At 42.1% G+C, this 23,728-nt stretch overlaps 1 protein-coding gene and 1 long non-coding RNA gene across 6 annotated transcripts in view; one reads left to right on the top strand and one right to left on the bottom strand.

The window, feature by feature from the left end:
* Positions 1 to 325: 325 nt before the first annotated feature.
* lingo3b (leucine rich repeat and Ig domain containing 3b) overlaps positions 326 to 23,728 on the top strand; it is a 57,901-nt gene continuing 34,498 nt past the window's right edge. For 3 of the 4 annotated variants that reach the window (XM_027021768.3, XM_027021770.3, XM_027021769.3), the window contains exon 1: positions 21,237 to 21,781. The gene's annotated coding sequence lies outside the window, so the exon portion shown is untranslated. Of the gene's footprint in view, positions 464 to 564; positions 683 to 21,236; positions 21,782 to 23,728 lie in introns of those variants that run through there. The other variant, XM_081722486.1, reaches the window with a different exon arrangement.
* On the bottom strand, positions 14,734 to 21,367 carry LOC145659676 (uncharacterized). 2 transcript variants are annotated; one of them, XR_014125764.1, is made up of 3 exons: positions 21,228 to 21,367; positions 16,435 to 16,553; positions 14,734 to 15,217 (listed from the first exon to the last, which is right to left on the bottom strand). It is a non-coding gene; the product is annotated as an uncharacterized LOC145659676 (long non-coding RNA). The 2 variants fall into 2 exon arrangements; XR_014125763.1 differs by lacking the exon at positions 21,228 to 21,367 and having other exon boundaries at positions 16,435 to 16,825.

The following is a 23,728-nucleotide window of genomic DNA, read 5'->3' as shown; positions in this document are numbered from 1 at the left end:
AATAAACAGGCACTCAAGGGCACCTTGGTGTGGAGCTACACACACCCAGAGTAAAAAAGGACATAGGCTTGAGATGACTGCATGAGTGTTTTAAAAACAGGCGTGTGTGTGTGGGAGTTTGGACATTTTATTGATCTTTTGGTTTTTAATTTTTTTTTTTTTTGGGGGGGGGATGCTTGTATTTGGTCAAAGTCACTGAATGCTGTATTTGATTGTGTGTGTGTGTGTGTGTGTGTATGGTCTGCCCTTCTGTTTTGGTCCTACTCTGTAAGTAAACAGTCATTAGGATGCTCAGTGGAGCGGGTCAGCGAACAATACCCGGAGTTCTAGCACAGCCGCCGGTGCCACACGGACCTCTGATCAGATGACGTCGCGGGACCAGGGCGCAACCCGTGAGGCCCAGCCATGCGTGAAAACATGCTTAAACTGCAGACAGTGCAGCTCGGAGCTCCGCAGATTACAGGTGCAGGCGTTGCTCTGAGGTCTGCGTTCTCTGCATTCTGGTCCTCACCTGGCAAGCTGGCACATCCATGTGTTTTTATTTGTGTTTTCTTTTAATCTCAGCTCCAGCTCGATGACGTGCAAGGGAAAAACATGTCACAGATTTGTAATATAAAGGGATCTTGCTCAAATAGAAATTCCAGGTAGAGAGATGCAGAGAAAGAACGAGAGAATAAAGGAGGTAGGTGCATTTGCTAATGAGGAGGTGTGGCTAAGGAGGTGTCTCTTGTGCAGATGCCCTTTAAATCCATTACTACAGCACAATCTACTAACGGCAGGTTCGTCTCTGTGAACTGTCAAACGCATGTCACGGGCATGTTGTGTGCTTGAGGTGTGCGTCCAAAAAAGTGAGCGTGTGAGCTCTTGGCTACCTGGTGTGCCGAACCACAGGCAGTGAGCACTCTTGCCTCATCAACACAAGCTGAACATCGTTCATTCACACAGCCTTGATGAATCTTCACTGTAATGGCAGACCACCCCCCTCGCCCCATTCACACACACACACACACACACACATGTGCACTCATGTACACAGACATGCAAGATGTGCACATGTGCTTCCAGTGCAAGTCTCAAAGGAACCGGGGGTGGGGGAGGGTAGAGTGTGTAAATACACTCAGGATGGCAGCTCATAGTGAGTCTATAAGCAGCCCCGTGTGCCTCCGAACTCCCTAATGAACAGCCATCATTCCCTAGCCAGCAGCATCAATCAGAGCCAATCACTTGCTGCCAATTAGCCAAATAAAAAGCCTGATTCTGTCTCAGTGGGACAGCTCATGAAATTCTGCTGTGTTCATGGAGCCAAAGGCAGTCGTAGAGAAAAGGAACTGCTATAGTTGGCTGTCTAGGTCATGCTGTTGTAAAATTTCAGCCCACTTTGGAATTATGATCGATGATGCTCATTAGGTGGTCAAAAATATCAATAATGACTGAGTCTTTGCAGCCATTGCAACTTAATCACCCTGTCTAAATAAAGAGGTTTAATCACTTTGTCGCACCAGTTCATTAGACCTCAGTGTTTTTTGAGCCTCGGGGGTCTTCGAGAAAGCAGATTTTTGTCCTGTGCCATTTGTCACATGATTTCGGATTATTGATTTTCCCAGTGTTCTGTGCTCTCGACGGCAGCGGTCATGACAACGTGGCACCGCCTTGCAGTTCGACCTTGGTGCCATCTGTCTCTGCAAGGACATTTCCCATAATGCTTCAGCTCCTCGGAGCAGGTGACAGAGACGGAGGGTGGCCATTTTAGCTGTCCATTCACGGGAAGCCCATTTTCCCCTCTGCCTTCCTCTGACTTTATCGGTCCATCATGAGCTGTCACGGTGTGATTGATTAGCAGTGTCATGCTCCAAAACGGGCGTCAGTGGCCGGGATACGTGCCCTTTGCTTCGAGGTTAGCATCTTGCAGCTGTGCGAGTGTTATCAGAGAGGAGTGTTTTTCTCCCTCGCTGCTCAGAGACACCGGTGTGCGCTCAGAGCAGTCCCCAGGGAAAGAAGAACAGTGGCGGTGTCCAGTGCACACTGTTTTATTTTTTTAAATCTTAAGGGATGTTATCTTTAAAACTGCAGTATGGGAGACCTGTAAACAAACATTAATACTCGTAGTCAGTCATGTTATCCTCATGCGGGTGTTTCACACTAAGCCAATCTTTCGCCTGAACGCCTGCCGGGTGTCTGTAAACAATAATAAACAATAACAAGCATTTTCCGTGACAACTGTTGCCATTATTGTTTTGCTAAGGCACTGAAAATTCCATGAGGTACATATATTGCATCAGACCCTTGTGGGAAGATGTTGGCCTTGCCAGAGCATATTGTACCCCTGGGGTTCCAGATAGGTTTGCCACATGGGACACCCAGAGCATATCATGTTTCTGGTGCTTGGTGGGATGATGTCTCTGGTGCTTTGTATGCTCCTAGGAGGAGTGGAAATAGCTATTTATTCCATAGATTTGGCCATAAAGTTGACATTACAGTTGCCAGGACAAGACTGTGCTAGGAAGCAGAAGGTAGATGATGAGAATACTGTATATTGTTTAAATCTGTATGTTTGTGTGTATTTGTGTGTGTGTGTGTTTGCTTGTTTAATTCCTGTATGGAATTTGGGTGCATGTCCTATGTGTCGCTGTAATCTTGTTAGTATATGTACGTCAGAAAGAGAGAATGTGTGTGTGTGTGTGTGTGTGTGTGTGTGTGTGTGTGTGTGTGCGCATGTGTGTGTGGGTGTGTGCGTGTGTATGTGTGTGCGTGTGTGTGTATGTGTGCGTGTATGTGTGTGTGTGTGTGTGTGTGTGTGTGTGTGTGTGTGTGTGCGTGCGTGTGTGTGCGTGTGTGTGTGTGTGTGTGTGTGTGAGTGTGAGTGTGTGTGTGTGTGTGTGTATGTGCATGTGTGTGTGTGTGTGCATGTGTGGTGTGTGTGTGTGTGTGTGTGTGTGTGTGTGTGTTATAAAAGGCCAGGTACAGTCAGAGTGTGTTCATGTGGGTGGAAGCTGTGGGAGGTGGGCAGCTGTGGGCTGGTAGCAGTTCTGCATTCCTCTTTTGCTGTATTAACACTGTAATTGGATTTAGATTCAATGTGTGTGTGTGTGTGTGTGTGTGTGTATGTGTGTGCATGTGTGTGTGTGTGTGCATGCGTCTGCGTGTGTTGATATTTGTGTGTGATTGATGCTGTAATTGGGATGCATGTCACAGTCTCTTTGGCTGTGCCTGACCATGAGCTAATTTCTCTCAGTCTTCTAACTCATTCAGAATACAGCCTATCAGGATTAGTTAGAGATGACACTTTTAACTCATTCAGAGTACAGCCTTAAATGATTGTTTAGATGATGACACTTCTAAGTCATTCAGAATACAGACTGACAGCGTTGTTTAGACAATGACACTTCTAACTCATTCAGAATACAGACGGACAGGATTACTTAGACAATGACACTTTTAACTCATATTACAGCCTTACAGGATTGCTGACACTCTGGTATCGTGTGCTGAGCATGTTTTTTTTTTTTTTACTTTGACTGATCTGGACTTGAGAAGTCACATCCTGATGTGAACGATGTCATCGAACCGAGGATTAAACATTCAGAGTACTAGTCCCTCTGGACAGCCAATCAAGAGCAGAGTGACAGGGTTACTAAGACGGTGGATGTGTGGGGGTTGCTCTCAGGTACCGGCTGTGTGATGTGTTATGTAGTCTTGCAGGAAATCAGAAAGACACACCTTAAAATGAAGAAGCATCACCATTGTACTACACTGTTTTTCAATGACTGTTGCTGCCCGAGCAAGCAGTCTCTCTCCAAAGAACTTCACCTGTCTGTGCACTTAAGGATGGGTTAAGTATCCTCTGTTGCTGGCTCATTATCCTTGGGTTTATGCCAGACACCTGGACAACATAAAATATCTCATTACTGTAGTGGCCCAGGCCTCTTTTAAAGTGTAATAGGTGTTCGTGTATGATATCGGTAATGGTGTGTGCCTGGTGTGTAGGTGTAGATCTAGTCATTGTGTATTTTGTGCACGTTGGGGCTGCACAGTATCATTTGTTAAAAAATTATTGTAAAAACAGCCTTTGCAATGTTGATATGCAAATGAGCCTTTTAACAAATCGCAATTTATTATTTTGTGACTGTGCGTGTGTGTGTACTTTAAGCAGTCTGACTAATCTCAGATGTTCCAATGTTCTGTGGGCGTTTTGATGAATCACGGCATTAACATGGTCCAAAAATCACCACCACATTTTGGTTAAAAAGGCCAAAATATACCCACCTTACACCAGTGTTTTTAATGTATGGAAATATGTATTGCAGTAAAGTATACAGTAAAATATAGGGTTTTGTCTATATTGTGAAACCTTAGAGCATGTGTTTGTGTATGAATGTGTACATGTGTGCATGCATTTGTGTGTGTATGTGTGTGTGTGTGTGTGTGTGTGTGTGTGTGTGTGTGTGTGTGGAGAGAGGGACATCACAACGTTGTGTATTCAGCACAGCTTGTTGCTCTCCTGCATGTGTAAGTGTGTGTATGTTTACGTCACCAAGCTTTGTAGGTAATGCCTGTGGCTGAACAGATGGTATCGGTCACTGTGCTGTCTCCCTCACCCTCTATCTTTCCGCTGGCCGTCAGTCCCGACATGCATTGCCATCATGCAGAAGTGCACCCGCTGCCAACCACATGACCACACCCACCTCGTGCACGGATGTGGCCCCTCCCCCTTGGCATGTCCTTTACCACCCTCAGACTCTAAACCGACATCCAGAGGAGAGGAGGGGAGAGCAGTCATACGGCCCACCTCTCTGAGGGCTTTGCTGGCTTCCCTGCCTCTCCTGCCCCAAGCTCTGAAGGCTCCAGGGAAGTGGTTGGCGTTAGTAGCAGGAAGGCTAAACAGACGCTTACTCAGTGCCTAAGCTTATAGTTATCTTGAGCGAAGGCGTCATTAGGAGAACAGACTGAAACCTGCCAATCAGCAAACTGGGGGTAGGGATGTCAGCTTTAACCATGGAAACAGAAACCTCATATGATGACCATTTCAGTTTTTTTAAAAAAGTAGGATTTATTGGATGAAGCGTACAGTTTTAAGATGTCAGGGTTAGTGCTTTTTAAATCTCTGGAAACCATGTAATGATCGTTTGAGTTTAGTAACTGAATAATACACAATTGTTACTAAATATTATGCCTTAAGATTAATTGCAAAATAATAATAAGCCTTTAAGGGGTTAAGCAATGTAGAAAAAGATCAGCTCCACTGCCAAACCTTTCTCTTCATTCCCTCTAGTACAGCAATAGCAAAATAAAGCTTAATATGCTTTAAGATTAGAGGCTACATTAAAAATAAAGGCTAAAGGTTAAAGAAACACAGCATAACTGTGATTGAGTGATTAGTGATTTATATATATATATATATATATATATATATATATATATATATATATATATATATATATATATATATATATATATATATATATATGCATGTGTGTGTGGTGTGTGTGTGTGTGTGTGTGTGTGTGTGTGTGTGTGTGCGTATGTGTGTGTGTGAGAGAGAGAGCGAGAGAGAGGGAGAGAGGAAGTAAAAATTCATGCATGTGTGGGTGTAATACACAGGTTACCAGAGAAACAGAATGTTTCAGTCAGAGGACCTTCATCAGCTCTGCAAGCAAAGTGCTTCTCAAGGTGAAAGGAGTTTATACAGCTGAACAGCTGATGGAGAATGAAGGATCGCTGTCTGAAACATTCTGTTTCTCTGAAAACATCTATGATAATTTTTACTATATCAACACACTCACACACACACACACACGCACACACACAAAATGCTCCATGCCATTTCAGTTCCACAAACACCATCTGCATCTGATACTGACCATTCTGTTTTAGGTGTTAGCCTCTATTTTGGACAATAATTATGGTATGATCCAACACAGCACTTCAGTGGTAATATTTCAGCATCAGACTGTGCACTGGTGGCACTGAGAGGCTGTATGACACACGGTGAACCAGACCAGTGATTGGCTGATTGATAGGTGTTCTCTTAAGTCTAGAAATGCCCTTTCATGTCTTGTTGAGTTATGGTTACTACAGATAGCAAAGTATTATGTTCTTGTTAAAAATATATTAAACTATTTCAGTATAGTCCCAAGACTGATGTCATTTTTGAGATGTTAAACTGCGCCTTGATCAATGATGTCAAAAGTAGGGCTTAACTCCTTTAAATCCCTCATCTTAAGAAGTTCTATCAAGAAGAATGAAGTCAGATACATTATTCATTCCAGTTTTGTCTCTTAATACATTTATCAAAGCTGTTTCTATACTGGTCCTAACACTAGGAGGAAACCTATCATGGAATATCAGTCATTTAACAATAAACAACTACTATATGATAGATACAACCCATTTAGAGGAAAATATAATGAAATGAACTTTTTAATTTCACAAAATATCGAGTTTATAAAGAAAAGGGTCATTTCTGAAAGTGCATTTAGTTGCCAAAAAGACACTGTGTCTTTTTAGTGTAGTTGTGGGAAATGTGTACCACTAGAAGTTGTTGGTCAAGTTCTTCAGGCAGGGCACAGTCCGTGTACAAAACTGCAAGTTCAGAAACTCTGTCCTTTTCCACTGAACATGTCTCATTTAGCGTTTGCTCCTTAGCTATACTTTCTTGGACAAAAGTAATGGCAATCTCACTTGCTCTGCATGGGTTCCTGAAACCCAGCTTGTGATTGGGAAGGTGACTTGTATAGAACCATGGCAAGTCTTTTGTTAATTTCCTAGTTCATGCTGAGTCTTTACTTCTAAACCGAATGAAATAGAAACTTGAAGTTCAGCTGAAGAAAAATAAAATTACTACCTTTCATCGGGTTGGGTTGAAGAAATGTCTGAGAGTTTCTTTCTGATACAATGAAAAGTCTTCATAACGGACATGCACGGTAAACCCTTGCAGACCTTCTGTATACCTAACAAATACAGTGAGCTTTTTAACAGCAGTGTGTAATGGTGCTTGTAGGTCAGTGTGGTGAACAAGTGGTTTTGAAGGTTGGGATTCACTATGCATTGACAACTCAGCTGTCCAGGGTTCCAGTACTTTTGAATGTATTGAAGTATCACAACAAAAAAAGAAACTATTTGCACTCATGAGATAAGACAAATTAAAAAGTATACAACCCCATTGACCCCACGATCAATATCCAGTAGTCATTCCATCACTATGGACTACAGCTGTCTGAGGTGTAAATTTAGCCTGAAGCTGTGAAGCCAGCATAGACTCTCCCTTCAGTTGAATCTCTTCCTCCTTTAAACCTGTAGCGCCTCCCACAATTGTCCTTGGCACTACCAATAACAGGCATATTGTTACATGAAACCTGTAGAAGTTACATTGTTGAAACATGCATTAATTGCAACACTCCATTCAAGCATCATTATCGTCATCATCTTTATCATGGCCATTTCCTAATTCCTACATAGATATAGTCATCAACCAGCTCAATTTAATAATGTATTTTCTTTGTTTTTCAGGGGTACCTTAATCCCCCTCTTTCCCAGATCATCATTATGATGACATCATCACATAATATGCAGTCCATTCAGCTTCTATAAAGAAATGCCCAGCTGATGCTAACATAACCCGCAGCTTTCTTAAGTCTTTAGTCTGTTGTAGTTAATGCGAAGCACGCTGATAGTTCAGCTGATCTTTTCTAGTTTGCTGTCTCTCGCTGGGCCTCGTACAGATGTTTGAATCTATTTTGCATTGCTCTTTTGAGTATGACTCATAAGCTTTAGCTCGTCTTTTCAATTAGTGTTTTGCTATGGCTTTTCATCACCTCACAGAGTTTATATCTTATGTTTATTTTATTTATGCCCATATTTATTTTATTTGTAAGTCTCTTGAATGTCTGTTGAGAATCCAGAGTATTTGCTTAGTTTAGTTTGTTAGTTTGTGTTTGTTTAGTGTGATATATGTTGTGTGTGTGCACTTATCAAAGTAATCTATAACAGGAAAATGGATGGAGATCAAACAGAGTGGTAGTACTCAGGTAGTAGCGATGCAATGATGGGGAATTATTTTTCCTAAAAGTCCGGTGGCAGGGGCATAAAGCCATGGAAAGACAAACATTCGAAAGAAAATATACTAGAATTTGTTTAAGGACAAAGGTAAATTTTAAATGTAAGGGCTTCCAACTATAGCAAAATTTGGGCAGGTATTCCAGCAATAGCAAAGAGCCTTTTTTCAATCTATTATCACTTGCTCTGTCTAGTGGCTCTTGCCAGCGCTCTCTATCCCACACTAACTCTACCTGGCTATTGTCTGCTCTTTACCTGCTCTTCAGCCTTGGACTAGACCAATGACAGGTAACTTTACGTTTAGAGTTCCTAGCATCTCCCATTCATTTTGTCCAAATTAATACCTTCAGCATTTAATACATTGTCAATTATCATATACAAAATGTCATTATTAAAATCCACTCATGTTAGAACGTACAATACAACAACCAAGAATACTTCCTCCCTCTTCAACATTGGAAATTTCTTAATACTAATAATGTGATGAGTAAAGAACACAATAAATGTGATGAGTAAAGAACACAATCAATGTGATGAGTAAAGAACACAATAAATGTGATGAGTAAAGCACATCAACTTCCAGTGCTCCGGTTCTTTGACTTATGGTGCACCTGCAGACACGCTTGATGCAACAAGTATAATCTCTAGAACCAAGCACACTTTGAGTCATGTGTATATGGAGAAATCCTACCAACATGCAGGCAGTAATGGCAGTACAGAAAAAAGCTCTGAATACAAGATCAATATAGGCTGGGATCTACTACACCAAGCAGGACCCTGGATGTGCAAAAATGCACCTGAGACAATCCAGAACATAACAGCGGGATGCAAGATGCTAGTAGGCTGTTCCACTATGTGGCACCACCATATATGGCTGGCATAGTATACAGAAACATCTGTGCTTATTATGGGTTGAAAGTAAAGAGTGGGATACACCCCCAAAGGTAATGAAAAATGACCATGCTAAGATCCTGGGGGGCTTCCAGATACAGACAGACAAAGGGTAATGGCTAAACAACCAGACATAGTAGTGGTGGAAAACAGCATAAGAGGGCTGTAGTGATAGAGGTAGCAATTCCAAGTGAACAAGGAACACAAAAGGCTTGAGAAATAGCCAGGGATGAGAGAAACGCTGGAAAAGATGTGGAAGGTGGAGGCCACAGTGGTTCCAGTAGTAATTGGAGAACTAGGGACAGTGACCCCCAAACTGGGAGAATGGCTCCAGCAGATCCCTGGCACAACATCTGAGATCTCCATCTAGAAGAGTGCAGTCCTGGGAACAGCTAAGATACTATGCAGGACCCTCAAGCTCCCAGGCCTCTGGTAGAGGAAGGCGAAAAATCTGCCAGAGTAAGGCAAGTGGGGAAGTTTTTTATAGAGAAAGAAAAGGAGAAATATGTAGAGGTAGGCTAAACTGCAGCATTGTCATGCAGTACACAAGTTTTCCAGAGAAACAGGATGTTGCAGAGAGGTCCATCATCAGCCATGCAAACAAAGCACTTTGGAAGGACCTCTGTCCACTAATGTAAGGAGATTACAATTCGTCCTGGAATGGGTGCATTTGTTTAACTTGATACTGGTCACATAGAGTTGAAATAAAAATAGCCTTTAAAGTCATATTCGTGGTGCACATCATCTTTCCTGCTCCACTATTTTATTGTATATTCTTACGTATAAAATAGCTGACACAATATGAATGTGAATATAATTCTGATTCTGATGGTAAACAGCTCTGCCCAAGATTTTTTCATAAAGGCTTTCGACAAATTGTCTAAACCAGTCTCATTATTCAATTTGTAACCCCCTCTGAATAGCATTATGATACGCTGTGTGTGGTTGTCAGAAATGTAAACCCAACATTATTCTTTAACTTTAAGTATTAGTGCTTGTTCCTCTCTAGCCTTCTATTGAACGTGCTGCCTTGTTATGCGGATGATTCTGTAAATTCGGATGAAAAACAAACAAACAAAAAACACAAACAGAAAACATCTTCCCTGCGAGGAGGGCTGAAGGCCAGTGAGAGTGCTGTTCTTTCCTCTGGGGGACTGACAGCACTGACACATGTGTACATAGTTATTTTTACCTTTACCTCCATCACTGTTCCTCTTATGTTTCCATCCTTGGACCATTTGCATTTATGTCGTTTAGCAGATGTCCTTTTGCTTTAGTGCTTTAGTTGTCTACTCAGTTTCCTTAACTAGCAGAAATAGATATTCCCAAAATACCCTTAACCAAAACCAGGAATGAGTCTAAGTGCTGAAGCCTAGCTTGAGAGACACAATACAATGAGTGTCATTGAGTGTCAGTGCTGAAATGAGTGTCAGTGAGAGTCAGTGAATGTCAGTGCTGAAACTTAGATTAAGAGATACGATGCAATACAACGCTATAGTATACAAGACAATTGAAAAACAATTACTAAACAGCACAGGTCAGGTACAAATATGAAATCTTCTTCCAAGTGCCTGATTAGGTTTAATTTACATGCCTTTCAAATAGATGAGTCTTCAGTCTGCATGTGAAGACACTGAAGGACTTGTCCAGACAACAGTGGCAGTTAATTCCACCAACGGGGAGCTAGGATGGAGAAGAATATTGATGCTCATCTTCCATAAATTTCAAGGGTCATGGTTCAACCTGGACCATACTTAAAGATCGAAGGGCTTGAGGTACAGATACTTGACCACTATCATCAAATAGGAGGGAGCAGGTCCATTTTTGACCTTGTAGGCAAACATCAGAGATTTTAATCTGATATGAACAGCTACAGGACTCCAGTGAAGTGAGCGGAATAGTAGAGTGATATGGGAAGATTCAGGAGCATTGAAGACCAGCCTTGCTGTAACATTCTGGAGATGAGAAGAAGTTGAACAGACACCTGGGTGGCCTCCCTGGAGAGAAAAGGGCAAATTCTCTGAATTTTGAAGAGGAGAAACACAAATTTGTGACATGACCTGAGAGCGACAGCTGGTCATTACACCAAGGTTTCTTGTGTTTTCAGATAGAGTAATTAAGGAGGTCTTGCTGGGATTCAGCTTTAGGTCATGAGCAGCCATCCATGATGAAATTCCTGTCAAACATGCTGAGGTGTGGATCAAAACCTGCATGTCTGAAGGTGGAAAGGGTAGAATTAATTTGGTATCATCAGCATAGTAATGATAGGACAGTCCATGGGAGGACGTCACCAAGGAAATGAGTGTAGATAGAAAAGAGGAGCCTGGCCACCCCTACAATTCACACCTAAACCCACCAACATTTCACTGGAAACCACTAATGAGTACTAATTACAAGTTCTTCTTGCACTTCTTATATTATATAACATGATATCTCCTCCCTCGTTTCTCTGCTGTAAATGTGAAACTATAAAACACCGAAATAGAGAAGCAAGTTGGAAGTAAGGTTGGTATGGTGTCGTGGGTAACTATGCTGCTGCGCCTATAAGGGAGTGGGGTTCAGTCCTCTGTCACGGTGTTCTATGCTGTACCACTAAGGGTCCTTGCGCAGGACTCCTAACACTAAACTCATCGACCTTTGTAACATAACTGAAAATTGCTCTGGATAAGAGTGTCTGGTAAATGTAAAGAAAGTTCGTGACTGATATTGACTGACAGTGCATAGGCTGATATTAAATATCGGCACTTCAGTTTAACCGAATATTTGTCACACTTTTTTCCTTTGTGTCAAGTTATTCTGAAGCATTCACTTCTGGGTGATAAGAAATTAGATGCAGTCCATTCAAAGCACTGAGATTTGTGATCAAACCAGACTGAAGATTAGGCTCAGGCAGCTCACCGCAAGTGTCTCAGATCATTTCTGCATAATCTCAATACTTGATCTGATTATCTGACCCTTGATCCTTCATCTGACTGTGGGTTAAGATGCCTCTATCTATGTGCTTTATTCATGTCCTTAACTGTGCTGTAAGAAAACAGCAGCGAGATTACACACATTGAATCACTGGCAAATTATACATATAAGGATTTGTTCACATTGTTGGAAGGCAGCAAGGGCAGCGTTCATATTCATTTCCTACTTGAAAAGCATCACTGCTCTATTGTTTCTTTGTCTCTCAGTGTGTTGTTAAAATACCCCCTAAGCCCTCAACTCCTCCATCACCCAAACCTGTGTGTGTGTGTGTGCGTGTGAGTGTGTCTGTGTGTGTGTGTGAGTGTGTGTGAGTGTGTGTGTGTGAGTGTGTGTGTGTGTGTGTCTGTGTGTGTGTGTGTGAGTGTGTGTGCGTGTGTGTGTGTGTGAGTGCGTGTGAGTGTGTCTGTGTGTGTGTGTGTGTGTGTGTGTGTGTGTGTGAGTGCGTGTGTGTGTGTGACTGTGAGTGTGTGTGTGTGTGTGTGTGTGTGTGTGTGTGTGTGTGAGTGTGTGTGTGTGTGTGTGTGTGTGTGCGTGTGTGCGTGAGTGAGTGTGTGTGTGTGTGTGTGTGTGTGTGTGTGTGAGTGTGTGTGTGTGTGCGTGAGTGTGTGAGTGTGTGTGTGAGTGTGTGTGTGTGTGTGCGTGTGTGTGTGTGCGTGCGTGCGTGCGTGCGTGCGGGCGTGTGTGTGCGCGTGCACGCGTGTGTGTGTGAAATCAAAAGAAGCATTTCAGGAAAATTTTCTTGTCACAAGTTTCCACAAGGCTTTGAATGAATTTAAATGCAGAACATTGTCCACTGCTTAGTGATTAGTGAAATAACAGTCCAAACTACAGCATTTCCTCCTCTCTCTCTCTCTCTCTCTCTCTCTCTCTCTCTCTCTCTCTCTCTCTCTCTCTCTCTCTCTCTCTCTCTCTCTCTCTCTCTCTCTCTCTCTCTCTCTCTCTCTCTCTCTCTCTCTCACAGACACACACACACACACACCATATTTCCGGGTCATGGAGTCCTGTTATTCTTTCATGAATCCATAGAGATGCACTTTTTAGTGTTGCACGTAAACACTGTGGAACCTCTAAGCTAATAAGGACCTCATTTGCATTTCATCAGCTTGCTTGCCATGACACCCCCATGTCTTGTTGGCACTGCCTGACTTGAACCTGGATATTTTTGGAAGAGTTCCCTCAACTGCCTTCATGTGTTTGCAATGTGTGTTTGCATTTTTCTGCCAGACAGGCTCCTTTTGCAGAGGTAGGTGTGTGTGTGTTCCAGGTGTTTCAGCATATGGCTGAGCAGTCTGCTTTGGCTCTGTTTTCCAAGCCATGCTTTGACCCTATGGCAAATCCACAGGGACATATGAGTTTGAGCTGAAGCTTTGGCTTAAATTCATTCCTACGTTGTTTTACTGAGTGAACTTTGAAAAGTGTTTTATATGTATTTTTGTGCTAGTCTTCAAGGCACAAGATAAGGCAAAAAATCAATGACTTTTCTCCTTGGACTGTCCTTGGAATAAAACAATCTTTTCAGTTAGGTACCTGAATTCCAACAGGCTTTGGTGCACTGATTTCAGGGACATCATCAAGAATTAATATATGTATGCTAAAAAATTACACGAGACTCATTAAACATGAATAGAAGTGAGTTAGTTATTACAGTCATTACAGTTATTACACCTACTTTGTTAACTACCATATTATTTAAAGTTTTCAACAGGCTGGTTCCTGACAGGATTCTCAGTTCTTGTTACAGGCACATATATTCCTCACATTGTTAACTAGATTAACTTTTCAGTGATGCTACTGAATAATTCACAGTAGGTACTGAACACTATGCTTTATGATTAATAACTAATAAGCACCTCAGGAATCCGCTATGAACCGCAACAGCAGCACTGGACCTTGCGACCCGTAACCGAGGGCTTGATTACTCTTTCAGACATTAACGTTCACAACCCCCAGGTCTTCATAACCAGGCAGCCTTGTGCTTGATGCCAACCTCTGAAATAATGGCCCAAGGAGAGTCTTAATGGCCCAAGTGGTAGCTGTATCTGCAGGTGTTTGCTCTTGCTATGCGGCCACACATCGGCGGGTACTAATTATGTGCCCACTGTTGTTGAGGAGGAGAGCTCATTAGTGGAAGCAGGTGGCACGGACCTCAAACGAACGCTTGCAGACAGCGTTGAGAGCAGGCTCTGCATGGAGGAGGCGAGGGAGCCGAAATGCATCCACCTAGATTTCCTTTGAGAATGATCCTTGGAGTGTTAGATTATGAGTATCTGTGATCTTTTGGTGAAGTGTTTGCCCGTGTGCCTTGGCTACCGCTAGCAGTTCCATTCTTCGTGGCTTGCTAAGTGACACAGCTTTCTTCTAGTGTTGTGCTTCGGTTTTAAAAACTCCATCAGTTTCCATCGGCCAGCAATAGGCCAGTCACTGCTATTGGTCGTATCATTCCCTCCAATTAAGTGGAGAGCAAATCTGTTATAATTGGCCTTTTCTCTTTAATGTAGGTCTACAGATTCAAGCTCGACCCGGAAGTGAACATTCCAGAGGCTAGGCTCCTTCATCCTGACAGTGTAGACATTAGTCTTGTGTTCAGCAGTTCTGTGCTTCATGTTTTCCCTGTTGTGATCAAAGCTGGTATCACTAAAATCCCAACTTTTAGGTGTGAAATTCAAATCAAATATACATGTTTCTACTTTTATATTATGTACTTATACAATATAACAATCTATTTCTATGTTTCATAATATGACTTGAGAGGGAATGCAAAACTGAGCTATATGTGTAGTTGGGCACCGAGAGTAAGAAAACATACACTACTGTGTAGGCTTTTGACCTTTTAATGAAATAGTACAACAAATATATGATAGTCAGTATGGTCTGTGCTGTATCTTTAAGGATTACTTCACTTTTGTTACATAATATGTCTTTAATGATTTAATTCTGTATGTTTAGTAAAAATAAATCTCCTATACAAAAACATACAAGCACATACACATACTCACAAACACACACACACACACACACACACACACACACGCACACACACACACCACAGTTGGTAAACGATATGGCTCGCCCACACACACACACACACACACACACACACACACACACACACACACACACACACACACACACACACAGTTGGTAAACGATATGGCTCGCCCACACACACACACACACACACACACACACACACACACACACACGCTGGTTCTTCCTTGAGATGGCAGCCTCAGGGCAGCTTAACCTCCAGTCCTCAGTACATTCCCTCTCTCACTCTTCGTCCTTTTCTCTCTTTCACTCTCTGAAATAAAAACACACCTCTGACACCGAGGTTTTAGAGACGGGGGCCAAGGGTCTATTGATTCCTTATCTTGCTCAATGCACTAGTCTCAGTGTGTTACTTAGAGAGGCGTAAACACGCAATTAACAAGCTGATCCTGAGCTGAAGCTTTTGGAAGACTGATGGCTAATTATACTGTGATGAAGCAGAAAAACTTTACATACTCTCATTCTCTCAGTCTTATTGTGTAATACAAAGCGAGTCGGCTGCCCTATGTCATAGTGAGTGCCTCAGACTCTGTGGGAAACTGGCAGCCTCGTGGGATGTGTGTGTGTGTGTGTGCTTATGAGTGTGGGTGTGTTTCTGTCTATGGGGTAGGTGTTGTCATTCTCCATCTCCTCTCATTGCCGTTCAAAGTGCACGCTGTCATTTGTACATTTCCACTCTCTCTCAGTCTCTCTCTCAGTCTCTCAGTCTCTCACTCTCTTTCCTTTCGTCTCTGCCATCCTCTCTCTCTCTCTCTCTCTCTCTCTCTCTCTCTCCCTTCCTCTCTCTCTCTCTCTCTAGGACCCTTGACCTCTATTCACAGGCTTTTCACAGCATTAAATCAAGTCTCTTTGTTGGTGCTCTGAACTCCCCTTGAGACACAGCCCGAGAAAAGTGTACCTGTACATTTTTTTGTGGTCTGTTTTTGGAGCAGAGAGTTTCAAGCCAGTGCCTGAAACTCAGGTGCCCTTCTCTCCATTAAATATGACCTGCCCTCAGTGGCACAGCAAACAGTCTGTTCCAGTGATATCTTACAGATTGATTTATTTATGAGGAAATGGGTTGGTAGGCTGCTTCACAGAGGGGTGCAAAACCATATAGCATGGTTCTTTTTAAATGTATATAGTGATGCTTAATAGTATGTTACATAGGTTATTGCCCCAGAGGTAAACTAAGACTCAGATTTAATTTAAATTTCAGCATTTGGCTAATGCTCTTATTCAGAGTAATTTACACGTATTTAGCAGTATTACAGTATGTGTTCTCCCTGTGAACTAAACCGATGATCTTGCCTTTATTTGTGTACTTGCTGCAGTCTTATCATCAAGGAACACTCATTGCTTGCAGGATCTTAGAGTGCATGTGCACGGGGCGGAGCCTCGGACGCACTGCTGCACTGACGCGGCCATGGCGACGCATTTACATGCATGTCAGGACTATGGAGGTGCTCAGGCAGAATAACAGCAGCCCACCTCATCGCTGCAACATAGCCACCGTTGCCGCGGCAGCACAGCAGGATCCTCACAGGGTCTCTGGAGGCTTCCAACGGACAGACGCGTGGGACAGTCAGACAGATGAGGCAGTGAAGAGACTGACATTTGAAAGAAAAAAAAGAGTCCATCAGTTCTCTCTCTCTTTCTCTCTTCAAAGCACAGGCACAGAGCTACTGAAGGGCCAAAATGGCATTTTATAGCTGTGGCTTTTACTGCAGAGGGGAAGGTTTGTTTCTACTCATTTTAGTTTTTTTCACCATATCCATTACATGAGTTCATAAATTATTTTCTTCCCTATGAGGAATAATTCACAAGTACATCTTAACGAATCATTCCTATTTGGGTGCTATAATTTTTCACTGTCTCAGACATGAGTAACAGGGACAGGGAAAGAGCAGCTAAGAACATTCCCTCTTGCGTTGCCTGGGTAGAGGGTGTCTGAGCAGGGGAAGTGGACTGCTATTCTGGAAGTTGGCTGTGAGGTTGGCCTTGGGCTGAGAGTTGTACCATACACACACACACACACACACACACACACACACACACACACACACACACACACACAGTGTGATAGATGCAGTAGTTGCTGGACGCATGAAGCCTGGTAAAGTATAAGCTATAAAAATGTGACATTATGACCATAGCAAAAATTTGACAAGAATCATTTGTGAAGTGCTGTCATAGAATGGAATTCTTGCTGTATATTAACATTAAACCTTAAAATGGAGGTATCGCTATCAAACACATAGTAGTGTATCAGCCTGTGCAACTACTTCTTACTGGATTTAGTTCAGTCATTATTAGTCTTTTTAATTTTTTTATCATGCCTCAGAAGGTGTTGTTTGTGAACACCGTCCTCAGTAATTCCACATGCCATGTTAGCTGTCCTGCTCCACCCCTTCTCTCCCTGAATGTGCTACTTTCTCCCTTCAAATCTTCTGTGCGCTTCATTTTCTTAAACACTTTTATTGTTCGTCCTCTAGGGCTCGTCCTGCTAAAGGCAGCGTTGTTGGGGACAGGGTTAGTCTTTTCTTCCTTTGCTTCTCTCGCTCTTACTCTCTCTCTCTCTCTCTCTCTCTCTCCCACCCTCTTTTCTCCTATCTCTCTCCTCCTGGCTAATGTGCTACCTAATGAAGTTGTCAGGGCTGATCTATTGGTCCGTCCCAAAATGCAGCATTACATAGATATCAAGAGAAAGAATGCTGTTAGTTTGGGCTCGCGAGTAAAAACAAACAGGTAATTGCCTTATGTGTCATAGTTGGCCATTCAGTGCCTCTGCCAATGAAATCATATATCTGTGTGTGTGTGTGTGTGTGTGTGTGTGTGTGTGTGTGTGTGTGTGTGTGTGTGTGTGTGTGTGTGTGAGTGTGTGTGTGTGGGGGGGAGAGACACATGATAATTTATTTTACCTACTGCATGGCTTTTCACATTCTATAATTACCTCAGACAATCTATGCTTAAAACACAAAGTAAATAAATTAGTAAACAGTACTTTAATTGCACAATTAGTTTTGAATGTTAATTTCAAATGGCACTTTGATGTGTGGAGAAATAGAAATCATCTCTTTATTTCAATGGCCAGAATGCTAAGTTAAAAGTGATAGTAATCTTTATCAACTAAATCAAGCCCTTCATACCAAGTTAACAGTACATATATATATATATATATATATATATATATATATATATATATATATATATATATATATATATATATATACATACACACACACACACACACACACACACACACACACACACACACACATATATATATATATATATATATATATATATATATATATATATATATATATATATATATATATATATATATATATATATATAGGGTAAAATTAAGTAATACTTACTTAATACATCAGTGCTTGATTCAGTCAAGTCTAAGAGGTGTCACAGTGCTTTGAAGTTAGTTGAAATAAATGTGCAAAGTGTTTTCCTTTGACTAAGTAAAACGTAACATGTAACAATCACATTTTACATTGATATAATGTGAAAACAAGTCTAATTTAATGCTGGTAGGTAAAATATAAAAAGCCAATATAGCCTTGAATGACCTCCCAAGTCTATAAAAAGATTATATAAATATGATGAATATTACATGATGAAGAAGATAACTTCAAATATTTATTGTTTGATGCCCTTGGTGTACTGCTGCCTTGTTTTTGAGAGGTAAATATATATGTGTGAAGACAGAAGATGGTCAGAATGGATTCTAGTTACAGACTTTAATAACTTGAGCTCTGTACAATCAAGAGGATTTTTTTTTTTTTGCAATTTTGTGTGAACACTGTTGAAAATGACACATTAAATGAGGCCTCCATTTGATACATCTAAGGCTGGTGAATCTTTTAAAACTACACCTGGAATTCTAATGAACAAATTTAAGAGGTAGTGAATTCAGCTTTGGGTTTTTTGCATCAATTGGCTAGTATGGCGAAAACATTCCAGCTCAGCTATCCCACGCTTTCATTTTGTCAATGTCAGTTTATCTGAATTCTTCCCAAGAGCTGTTCAAGTGAAATTCAAAAGATCCATTGCTTTGAAGTAAATTGCTTAATTAAGTAGACTTGAAAATTTTAGGGAGATTGGTTAGTACAAATTATGCATTGCTGAATATTACAAATGTGTGTGTGTGTGTGTGTGTGTGTGTGTGTGTGTGTGTGTGTGTGTGTGTGTGTGTGTGTGTGTGAGTGAGTGAGTGAGTTGAGTGTGAAAAATAGAAATAGAGGCAGAAAGGGAGAAAGTAAGAGGTACTGAGATGGAAACAGAGAGGGGTATGGAAGAAAGACAAGGTCATTCCTACACTGTAACAGGCGTTCCTGACCTTAAAGACAAGGTCATTCCTACACTGTAACAGGCGTTCCTGACCTTAAAGACAAGGTCATTCCTACACTGTAACAGGCGTTCCTGACCTTAAAGACAAGGTCATTCCTACACTGTAACAGGTGTTCCTGACCTTAAAGACAAGGTCATTCCTACACTGTAACAGGCGTTCCTGACCTTAAAGACAAGGTCATTCCTACACTGTAACAGGCGTTCCTGACCTTAAAGACAAGGTCATTCCTACACTGTAACAGGCGTTCCTGACCTTAAAGACAAGGTCATTCCTACACTGTAACAGGCGTTCCTGACCTTAAAGACAAGGTCATTCCTACACTGTAACAGGCGTTCCTGACCTTAAAGACAAGGTCATTCCTACACTGTAACAGGTGTTCCTGACCTTAAAGACAAGGTCATTCCTACACTGTAACAGGTGTTCCTGACCTTAAAGACAAGGTCATTCCTACACTGTAACAGGCGTTCCTGACCTTAAAGACAAGGTCATTCCTACACTGTAACAGGTGTTACTAACTTTAAAGGCAAGGTCATTCCTACACTGTAACAGGTAACAGGTGACATCAGGACACAGAGGTCAAGGTGGTCATGGTCTTATATCTGGGGGGCTGGGATTTGTAGAGCAAGTGGCAAAAATGGCCCTAATTTCTCATAATAAATTAAAACTATCTTGAACTCAATCTCATATCTCAGCATCATTACACAATGAACAATGTTTTATACAAAGTTAGCATGCAGCTAAAAAACTCTTAATCAGTTGAAAAGGTCACTCTGACAATGTTAGAACCAAGGTCACAATCAATTGCCCTAATTTGTGTCCCAAACACTGACATTCAACAAATATTACCCAGCCTGACAATGATCTTTGCTTCCACTGGGATAGTGTGGAGTTTTCATGGTAAAATACAAAATTTCAACTTGAGCTTCTATAAAGCCAAACAGAACTATCAGAACAGAATGAAGAATATGTCAAAAATTGAGGGTTTGGTGAGGTATCCACACTCACAATTTATATATCTAGCCATCTTATATTGTTTTATGTTCATTATTGTATCTTAATGATACCTTGCATGTGGCCTTAAATAATGGCTTGAAAAGTAGGAGAGAGAGAAAGAGAGAAGGAGGGGAGAAAGAGAGAGAGAGAGAGAGAGAGAGAGAGAGAGAGAGAGAGAGAGAGAGAGAGAGAGAGAGAGAGTGCCACAGGGAGTCTGGATCCAGAGCATCTAAAGAGGCTGACTGAATACAGGTCCTAATTCTCAAATAGTTCAACTCCTTACATGTTTTCTTTTGATTAAGTTTTCCCCCCAAGCCTAGCATGGACATCAATTACAACTGTTCTTTATAAGTCAAAAATATGTAGGACACTAAACATATGCGGCAGTTTCGTCTAAAAATGCGTGAACACATAATTCCAGATATGCAAAAACTATTGTGTGGTGACAACCAAGTGTTCTAAATTCATTTAAAAATGATGTGCTGTGACCTCAGGACCCTCCACAGCAATTACATGATGTCTTTGTTTCAGACTCAATGGGGGCAATGGGAGGGACCTCCTGCAGACAGGCATGGAGGGTAGAAAGAAGAGTGTCCATACCAGAGAGCTACTTTAGGTGCTCTTTGTTAGGGATTCTGTCCCTCTAGATATTTGTGTTTGGACCTGCCCAAAGGTTGTAGAGAGCAAGACAGAGGTTCCGTATTTCGGAGGAGCAGGAACCTGAGCCTTACTGGCAGAGGTTAATGAGACACTGATGTTTGAGCTGTAGCATTACACTATTGATTTATCTCACCCTGACACTGGTGGGCACAAAGCTCGTGTCCAAACCATTTTAATGTCAGATCAGTGATACCAATTATCACCCACTCCCTAGAATCCATTGGCAACAATCTTAAGTTATTTTCTTCTGATTATCCCTTACCGATTCTGCGTATTTGATTCGCATCTGCACTTGTACCACAATCCCTCTGTGTCGCCAGGGCGAGCGGTAAATCCACACTGCAAGAGCGGCGGAGAGACGGCGGCAGCAGCAACAGCTCAAAGCTGCTCCGGAGAGCAGCGGTGCGCTCCAGAACCCCCCAGCCTCCCTTTACACACTCACACACACACACACACACACACACTCACACCGAAAGAAAGAGAAAGAGCACTCTTTTAGCCTACTGTACTGCCTTTAAACAAGGGTAGAGTGTCAGATGCTGGCTGGTCTATCTGTGGAGAAGAGGGGCCCATGTTTTGGAACACTGAAACACAGAGAAAAGAGAAAAGACGCGTCTGTACCGCTGGAAAACGACCCGCTAATAGACTGTGGGAGGAGGAGAGTGTGACTGCAACGCACACAGGCGCGCACACACACACGCTAACTGGCGTATACACACAGTTCGACTTGAGGACGATCGCCGAATCCGTCGTCTGACTTATGGACAGAGGAGGCGGGCGGATGATGAGTGAAGAGAAGCCACGCTTCAGTCGTAGGTGAGTAAAGTTCTTTCGTTCTCACTCTCTCACCTTTCACGGTCAAATGCATAGCCGAACAGATGAGAGGTCACTATACTGCTGCAGACCTTATCGATCACCTTAGACCACCAAGTCCATGGAGATCTTTCTGGATTGGACCGTGTTCCTGTTAAGTGCCCGTAGGAGTTTGCACTGTCGTAGGTCGTCTCGTCTTTCCGCATCTCTGTTTCAGCACAAGCCCTCATCACAATCATGTCCCACTGACTATGTGTTATTTCGACAAAACTGTTGTATCTATTTAGTGCGTTTTCAGTTGACAGGTATTCATAACTCTAGATGGCCACAACTAGTATTTTTGGTATGAGGAGCAGTCGTGAGACTAGAGGATATTGCGCCTGGAGTTTTGAGAAACACTGACATAATAGATGTTCCTGCTCACTCTGCCTACATTTATGGCATCGTTATGGGAAAACTGAGAAGCGGGGTAAACGCCAGAAAACAGAAAAGCCTCTGAATTTATGTGTGTGTGTTCTATGTGTGCATGTGTGTTGCTATGCCCGTGTCTGTTAAGTGATCACCATGGATGGCTAAACACTTACACGCGTACCTGCCAATGTTGCATGCCCGCCTCCGTGCGGCTTTTGCAAGGACGCGCATGGCGCGAGGTTAAAACCATATTCGGTCACATACATACAAAGGGTGTTGTGCTACTGCTATCTCCCCCGCTCGCGCATCCGTGCCATTATCAGCGAGAGCGCTCCTGACAGGCGCTTTCCTGCGTTGCCCTGGGCGATGAGGCGCTTTAAACAGGCAACAGGAGAACTGGCAGCATAAGAATCACAGCCGGTCAGGCAGAGACAGGCAGGAGTGTAAAAGCAATCACGGCCGCTTTCGCCTCTTCATGTATTTGTGGATCTGTGTATTAAGGGGCTAGGCTAGTTATTCATGATCCGAGTCTCCATGTTATGACAGTTGTACTCTCGGATACTTAATTTACTGAATTGGCCTCTTCTAGTAATAAGACTGAGTGTGAAAATGTGCAGATGCCCTTACAGTGCATGGCTTAAGCAGATGCCTTAACATTATTTCAACTAGTGTGACTGGATGTGAAATGCTGCGTGTGAACTGTAAAGCAACCTTGGGTTCCTTGAAAGGCGATATATAAATATAACTTCATTCAAAGTACATTATGTTCCAATTATGGCCGTGGTCTCATTGTAAGAGCTCATTATTCTGAATGATTATGGACTTACTCATGAAATCATTATATAGTTTGGAGGTTAACATGTGCCTTATGTTAAAGTAAATACCTCAAAGGAAGACCTGCAGAGCACTGGATTAGCCAATAGACCTCAAAGTCATTTCCATCAAGAAAGGGATTTGTGGGAGCAACACGTGTTTCACCTTGCAGTAGATTTATTCATTGTCTCTTTTGCTTGACTGCTTAGATACAGATTTTGTTGCATGTCTAAGCGTAATTAAAACATGGAATCATGCTGATTATGGAGATCTGCCAAAATCATTAGCACCTGCTGGCATGACCATAATGAATAAAATCAGCAAATTAGAATAAATACATTGTTTACCATGAAGATTAGCCAGACCAGAGAGTTAATTATAAATATTATGCATTATTGTTGCCTAAGGTCAAAAGTTGTATAATTTGTTTCTGAAGGATTCCAGTCTGGAAGAAGTCCAGTCTGGAGTACTAACAATTCCAGATAATAATAATAATAATTATTATTATTATTATTTCAGACTGGATTTCTTTCCCAGGCTGGAGTCCTACAGACACCCAGGAAGGGAGGCACCTGAGGGTATCACGTAGCACATCCTGTGTGTCCTGGGAGCTGTCAGTGGTGACAGTGGTAAAGCAGTGTACTCGGTGAGGCCCCACCCACTTGGCACAGGGTCTAATGAGCGCACCTCTAACCTTGCCTGCGGCCAGTGGAGGGGTTCTGGGCA

Source organism: Electrophorus electricus, chromosome 11 (assembly GCF_041902795.1).
Source record: "Electrophorus electricus isolate QZ-2024a chromosome 11, ASM4190279v1, whole genome shotgun sequence".
NCBI lineage: Eukaryota > Metazoa > Chordata > Actinopteri > Gymnotiformes > Gymnotidae > Electrophorus > Electrophorus electricus.
Note: the sequence above shows the minus strand (reverse complement) of the source record. Positions and strands in the feature narration are given on the sequence as shown.